The following is an 8,330-nucleotide window of genomic DNA, read 5'->3' as shown; positions in this document are numbered from 1 at the left end:
GGCTGAGGTTGAAGAAGTTGCTGCCTGTGTTCTCCTCCAGGATTTTGACGGATTCCTATCTCACACTGAGGTCTTTGATCCATTTGGAGTCTATTTTTGTGTGTGGTGTAAGGATATGGTCCTGTTTCATTCTTCTGCATGTGACTGTCCAATTTTCCCAACACCATTTGTTGAAGAGACTGTCTTTTTTCCATTGGATGTTCTTTCATGCTTTGTTGAAGATTAGTTGATTGTAGAGTTGAGTCTCCATTTTTGGGTTCTCTGCTGTGTTCCATTGATCCCTGTGCCTGTTTTCGTGCCAGTACCATATTGTCTTGATGATTACAGCTTTGTAGTAGAGCTTGAAGTCTGTAATTGTGATGTCACCAGCTTTGGTGTTCTTTTTCAACACTCCTCTGGCTATCAGGGTCTTTTCTGGTTCCATATAAATTTTAGGATTATTTGTTCCATTTCTTTGAAAAAAGTTGATGGTATTTTGATAGGGATTGCATTAAACCTGTAGGTTGCTCTAGGTAGCATAGACATTTTCAGAATATTTGTTCTTCCAATCCATGAGCGTGGAACATTTTTCCATTTCTTTGTGTCTTCCTCAATTTCTTTCATGAGTACTCTGTAGTTTTCTGAGTACAGATTCTTTGCCTCTTTTGTTAGATTTATTCCTAGGTATCTTATGGTTTGGGATGCAATTGTAAATGGGATCGACTCCTTCATTTCTCTTTCCTTTGCTTTGTAGTTGGTATATAGAATTGCAACTGATTTCTGTGCATTGATTTTCTATCCTGACATTTGCTGAATTCCTGTATGAGTTCTAGCAGTTTTGGAGTGGAGTCTTTTAGGTTTCATATCATATCATCTGCAAAGAGTGAGAGTTTGACTTCTTCTTTGCTGATTCAGATGCCTTGTATTTCTTTTTGTTGTCTGATCGCTGAGGCTAGGACTTCTAGTATTATGCTGAATAACAGTGGTGATAGTGGACTGCCCTACCATGTTCCTGACCTTAGGGGAAAAGCTCTCAGTTTTTCCCCATTGAGAATTATATTCACTGTTGGTTTTTCATAGATGACTTTCATGACATGTACCCTCTATGCATACCCTGTGAAGAGTTTTGATCAAGAAAGGATGTTGTACTTTGTCCAATGCTTTTTCACCATCTATTGAGAGTATCATATGGTTGTTGTTCTTTCTTTTATTAATGTACTGTATCCCATTGATTGATTTGCAGATATTGAACAAACTGTGCAGCCCAGGAATAAATCCCACATGGTTGTAGTGAATAATTCTTTTAGTGTACTGTTGAATCCTCTTGGCTTGTATTTTGGTGAGAATTTTTGCATCCGTGTCCATCAAAGATATTGGTCTGTAATTCTCCCTTTTGATAGGTTTTTGTCTGGTTTTGGGATCAAGGTAGTGCTGGCCTCATAAGTTTGGCTGTTTTCCTTCCATTTCTCTTTTTTGGAACAGGTTCTGGAGAATAGGTATTAATTCTTCTTTAAATGTTTGATAGAACTCACCTGGGAAGCCATCTGGCCCTCGGCTCTTGTTTGTTGGGAGATTTTTTGAAGACTGCTTCAATCTCCTTACTGGCTATGGGTCTGTTCAGGTTTTCTATTTATTCCTGTTTCAGTTTTGGTAGTTTATGTGTCTTTAGGAATGCATCCATTTCTGCCAGATTGTAAAATGTGCTGGTGTATAGTTGCTTATAGTATGTTCTTATAATTGTTTGTATTTCTTTGGTGTTGGTTGCAATCTCTCCTCTTTCATTCATGATTTTATTAATTTGGGTCATTTCTTTTTCTTTTTGATAAGTCTGGCCAGGGGTTTATCAGTCTTATTAATTCTTTCAAAGAACCATCTCCAAGTTTCGTTGATTTATTCTACTGTTCTTTTGGTTTCTATTTCATTGATTTCTGCTCTGATCTTTATGGTTTCTTTTGCTGGGTTTAGGCTTTCTTTGCTGTTCTTTCTCTGTTCTTTCCCTCCTTTAGTTGTAGGGTTAGATTGTGTACTTGAGTCCTTTCTTGTTTGTTGAGAAAGGCTTGTATTGCTATATACTTTCATCTCAGGACTGCCTTTGCTGTGTCCCAAAGATTTTCAACAGCTGTGTTTTCATTTTTATTTGTTTCCATGAATTTTTTAAAAAAAATTCTTTAATTTCCTGGTTGACCCATTCATTCTTTAGTAGGATGCTCTTTAGCTTCCATATATTTGAGTTCTTTCCAATGTTTTCAAATGCTTTCAAAGCACTGTGGTCTAAAAATATGTGGGCAATGATCCCAGTCTTTTGGTACCAGCTGAGACCTGATTTGTGACCCAGGATGTGATCTATTCTGGAGAATGTTCTATGTGTAGTAGGGAAGAATGTGTATTCTATTGCTTTGGGATGGGATGTTCTGAATATATCTGTGATGTCCATCTGGTCCAGTGTCATTTAAAGCCTTTATTTCCTTGTTGATCTTTTGCTTAGATGATCTGTTCATTTCAGTGAGGGGGCTGTTGAAGTCCCCACTATTATTGTATTATTATCGATGTTTTTCTTTGATTTTGTTATTAATTGGTTTATATAGTTGTGTGCTCCCATGTTAGGGGCATAGATACTTAAAATAGTTAGATTTTCTTGTTGGACAGACCCTTTAAGTATGATATAGTGTCCTTCCTCATCTCTTATAGTCTTTGGCTTAAAATCTAATTTATCTGATATAAGGATTGCCACCCCAGCTTTCTTTTGATGTCCATTAGCATGATAAATTGTTTTCCACCCCCTCACTTTAAATCTGGAGGTGTCTTTGGGTCTAAAATGAGTTTCCTGCAGACAACAAGATTTTTTGTTTGTTTGTTTTGTTTTTTTTATCCACTCTGATACCCTGTGTCATAAGTGAGGCATTTAGCCCATTTCACTAAGGGTAATTATTGAAAGATATTAATTTAGTGCCATTGTGTTGCCTGTAACATGACTATTACTGTATGTTGTCTCTTTTCCTATCTGGTCTGTGTTACTCTTAGGCTCTCTCTTTGCTTAGAGAACCCCTTTCAGTATTTCCTGTAGGGCTGGTTTAGTGTTTGCAAGTTCTTTTAGTTTTTGTTTGTCCTGGAAGCTTTTTATCTCTTCTTCTATTTTCAATGACAGCCTAGCTAGATATTGTATTCTTGGCTGCGTGTTTTTCTCATTTCATGCTCTGAATAGATCATCCCAGTCCTTTCTGGCCTTCCATGTCTCTGTGGATAGGTCTGTTGCCAATCTAATATTTCTACCATTGTAGGTTACAGACCTCTTGTCCTGAGCTGCTTTCAGGATTTTCTTTTTGTCTCTAGACTTGTAAGTTTTACTATTAGATGGCAGGGTATTGACCTATTTTTATTGATTTTGAAAGAGGCTCTCTGTGCCTCTTGGATTTTGATGCTTGTTCCCTTCCCCAAATTAGGGAAATTCTCTACTATAATTTGTTCCAATATACCTTCTGCCCCCCCCTCTTTTCTTCTCATAGGATCCCAATTATTCTATTATTGTTTCATCTCATCATATCACTTTCCCTTTAATTCTCCCCTCGTGGTCCAGTAGTTGTTTATCTCTCTTTTTCTCAGCTTCTTTATTCTCCACTATTTGGTCTTCTATATCACTAATTCTGTCTTCTGCCTCATTTATCCTAGCAGTAAGAACCTCCATTTTTTATTGGACCTCATTAATAGCTTTTTTGATTTTAACTTGATTTTAACTTAGATTTTCATTCTTTTATTTCTCCAGAAAGGGATTTTATTTCTCCACAAAGGGATTCTCTAGTATCTTCTATGCTTTTTTCAAGTCCTGCTATCATCTTTATAATTGTCATTCTGGACTCTAGTTCTGACATCTTACTAATGTTTGTAATGACTAGGTCCCCAGCAGTCGGCACTGCCTCTTGTTCTTTTTTTTTTTTGAAGTTTTTCTGCCTTGTCATCTTGTCCAGAAAGAATAGATGAATGAGAGAACAAAATTCTAAAAGGATAACAACAACCCCAGAAAAATATACACTAACCAAATCAGAAGAGACCCAAAACCAAGGGGAAAAGAAAGGAAAAAAGAAATATGATTAGGTTAGTGAATAGAACAGAGCCACACACTTGATTTTGGGTGTATTTTGGTCTGTTAGAAGAAACTGCATCCCAAAATTTAAAAAAATATCTATCTATCTATGGGTAAACACAATAAAGGGATCAAATATAACTATAAAGATGAAAATTTAAAAAGATTTTTAAAAATGTATTGACAAGATAAGCAGTTGATTGAAAAAAGAAATAAAGAGAGAATGTCATCAGGGTGGAGACTAGAGGAAAGCCATATGCTAGATTGAGGGTATATTTTGGTCTGTTAGGAGAAACTGTATACCAAAATTTTAAAGAAAGAAAAACTTATATATATACAAATAATAAGGTTAAATACAATAGAAGGGATAGAATATGACTAATAAAATGAAAACAAAAAAGATTTTTTAAAAAGTATTGATAAGATAAAATAGTTAAAATAGGAAAGGGGAAACATTAAAAAATAGGGAAAAATAATGAAAATTTTAAAAATTTAACTTTGAAAGACTAAGGAATCATGGGAAAAAAGCCATGCATTCTGTGTGCTGTGTTCCCCTAGCACTGGTGTTTAGCAGTTCTCATTCATCAGTGAACTTGGTTCTTGCTGATCTTCTGGGGGAGGGGCGTGTTGCAGTGATTCTCAAGTGTCTTTGCCCAAGGGCAAATGTCTTTGCACTGCCCTTATCAGGGGCCAGGCTAAGTAATCAGCTCGGTTCGCTCTCGGGAGCTTTTGTTCCCTGAACCCTTTCCATACAGCTTTGGAGGATGGGAATGAAAATGGTGGCCTCCCAATCTCCAATCCTGGAGGAGCTGAGAGCCCAGGGCCCCACTCCTCAGTGTGCCCTCAGAGAAAAGCAGTCAATCCTTCTATCTCCCTGGTCTCTGGCCATGCTCCGTGTGTTTGACCAAGCATTTCTATCTTTGGCATGGGGCCCTATTTGGAGTGTCCAAGCCCAGCAGATTCCTGCAGTGCTCTCCCATGCAGCTCCTCCCAAAGGAGGAAGGAGGGGGTCTCCTGGGATCTGCTACTTATGGGGTCCTTCCTCAAACAGCAATGGTCTGTGCCTCAGATCACAGTTTAATCTTGAGCTGAGTGCCCCCTCCTTGGCCCTGTCTCTGCAGCAGCTTACCTGCTCTGATATCTGGGGGCTCTTCCACACTTAGGCACTCCTGGTCTTTTTGTGACCCCAAGGGACCCAAGACCACACTGTCCCAGTGGGGACTCCAACCCCCCCCCCCCCCCACTTAGCCTTGGAGCGACATCCCTCATTGGAGCAGACTTCTAAAAGTTCTGATTTTGTGCTCTGCTGCTCTACCGCCTGCTGGCAGCAGTCTCCTCCCCCCATCTATCTTACCATATGTCACCTCAGATTCACTTCTCCACATGTCCTACCTTCCAGAAAGTGGTCACTTTTCTGTTCCTAGAATTGCTGCTCTGCTTCTGTTTGATCTCCTGTTGAGTTTGTAGGTATTCAGAATTGTTTGATAACTATCTACCTGAACTCTTGGGACCCAATGATCTTTAGGTCTCCTAGTCCTCTGTCATATACTACTCTCCTCCTCCCCTATATTTTCTTTCATTACTCAATATTGAGAACTTTTCCATGTCAGCATACTGGGAGCCATTTCCAAGTTAATAACTTGAGAAACATATTCTTCTTTTCTTTTCTTTTTTTTTTTTTTTTAAGATTTTATTTATGTGTGAGAGAGAGAGCATAAGAGGGGAGAAGATCAGAGGAAGAAGCAGACTCCCCATGGAGCTAGGAGCCTGATGTGGGACTCGATCCGGGGACTCTGGGATCATGACCTGAGCCAAAGGCAGTTGCTTAACCAACTGAGCCATCCAGGCACTCAGAAACATATTCTTCTTAATGATTGAGTAGTATCCATTATGTAGCCATCCCATGAGTGATTTAACAAATCCACTATTGATAGGAATTATATTATTTTTCAGTTTTTTTCTGAAATGGTGAATTCTGGTAAAAATTGAGTGATCCGATAACCTTTGGTGGTAGATAATAATCTATCAGGTGAATCTGCACTTCTTTTTTTTTTTAAAGCTAGATAGTCTATTTTAAACTAAATATTTATTTTCAAAATCTTTTTCTGATCATCAGAGTAATATATCTTTGTTTAAAAAGATATATGTTACAGGATTTTGAATGAGACTTTTCTTGTTGTTACCAAGTTTCAACCAAGGCCCCTAAGACTGAGAACAATAGATGATAGCCCAAAGGTTCAGAGAATGCTAAGAGTAAGAAAATTTTTTGTGACCCTTAGTTTAGCACCCACCTTGCAGGGGCGATATCTCAGGGGATATAGTGGAGTGAGCAAGAAGGTTTTTAAAATTGAAATTCAGTTATTTAACTTATAGTGTATTATAGTGTTTCAGAGGTAGAGGTCAGTGATTCATCAGTCTTGTATAATACCCAGTGTTCATTCCATCATGTGCCCTCCTTAATGTCTATCACCCAGTTACCCCATCCCCCACCCCCTCTGCTCCGGCAACTCTCAGTTTGTTTCCTATGATTAAAAGTCCATTGTGGTTTGTCTGCCTCTCTGATTCTGTCTTGTTTTATTTTTCCCTCCCTTCCCCTATGCTCCTCTGTTTTGTTTCTTAAATTCCACATATGAGTAAAAGCATATGGTAATTGTCTTTCCCTGATTGACTAATTTCACTTAGCATATAACCCTCTAGTTCCATCCACATTGTTGCAAATGGCAAGATTTTTTTTTTTGATGGCTGAGTAAAATTCAGATATATATATATCACTTCTCCTTTATCTATTCATCTGTTGATAGACATCTGGTCTCTTTCTATAGTTTGGCTATGGTGGATGTTGCTGCTATAAACATTCTGGTTCACGTGTCCCTTTGGATCACTACATTTGTGTCTTTGGGGTAAATACCCAGTATTGCAATTGCTGGGTCATAGGGTAGCTCTACTTTCCACTTTTTGAGGAACCTCCACACTGTTTTCCAGAGTGGCTATGCCAGCTTGCATTCCCACCTGCAGTCTAAGAGGGTTCCCCTTTCTCCACATCCTCGCCAACATTTGTCATTTTCTGACTTGTTAATTTTAGCCATTCGGACTGGTGTGCGGTGGTATCTCATTGGAATTTTGATTTGTATTTCCCTGAGAAATAAGAAGCTTAATAGGATTTCTTTTTAGAAGATAATTTTTCAGTACTATGGGACTGTTCTCTGATGAAGGAAAGCCTAAGCTTGGGGGAGTTTCACAGAATCCCTCTGACAGCTTAATGTATGTCTCTTAGAGTTTGGGGACTTCAAATGACCTGATTGATGCTATAGGTAAAAGGAGAGTACTTTGATAAGGGGAATGATCTGCTCTCTACCAATGATGTGGAAGAGGTACATTCATTACTGTGGGCCAAGAGGGACCCCAGGAAGGCTTAGACATACAAGGGACCCGATCCAGGCTCAGTGAGCCAAGGAGAGACAGATGTTGGGAGGTCAGGAGGTCCTTCTGAAGCCAGTGCTGTGCAGAGAGTTCAATGAATCCTGTAGGATTAAGCAGTACTGTGTGAGGGAACCACAAGGAGATTTCCACCAGAACAGCCAGATAGGAGGAACTTGGGACCCCAATGAGTATGGTGCTACCTTATTAGCCCTATAACTTCCATCTGGAATTTTAAATGGCAGAGACATAAACTTCTGTTTTGTTTAATCCATTCTATTTTGGGTTCTCTGCTACTTGCAGCTGAAACTAAAACTACCACCTTACCAATCCTATTCAAGTGCTTTCAGAGAAAAAGAGAAGAATGCTACATCACTTTCCTTATGAGACAAAGAATTGAATAAAGACTGTTCAAGCAAAGACAGTTATAGACTAATTTCAATTTTACATGTAAACTTGATGTAAAATTCTGAAAGATAAAAGTGAGCTAATGCACAGTTCTTTAAAGCACCATATTAAATGTATATGATTATATAAAAATTTCCTAAAATTATGTAGGTAACTTTTGTGCAAAACAGTATGGAGGATCCTCAATAAGTTAAAAATATAAAGTACCATGTCATCTGCGAAGAGAGAGAGTTTGGCTTCTTCATTGCCAATTTGAATACATTTTGTTTCTCTTTGTTTCCTGTTTGCTGTTGCTAGGACTTCTAATACCATGTTGAACAAGAGTGGTGAGAGTGGGCATCCTTGTCATGTTCCTGATCTCAAAGGGAAGGCTGTCAGTTTTTTCCCATTGAGGATGATATTTGCTCTGGGTTTTTCATAGATAGATTTTATTAAGTTGAGGAATGTT

The sequence above is a fragment of the Martes martes genome (assembly GCF_963455335.1).
Source record: "Martes martes genome assembly, chromosome: 11".
Lineage (NCBI taxonomy): Eukaryota > Metazoa > Chordata > Mammalia > Carnivora > Mustelidae > Martes > Martes martes.
This window is presented reverse-complemented; position numbering follows the sequence as displayed.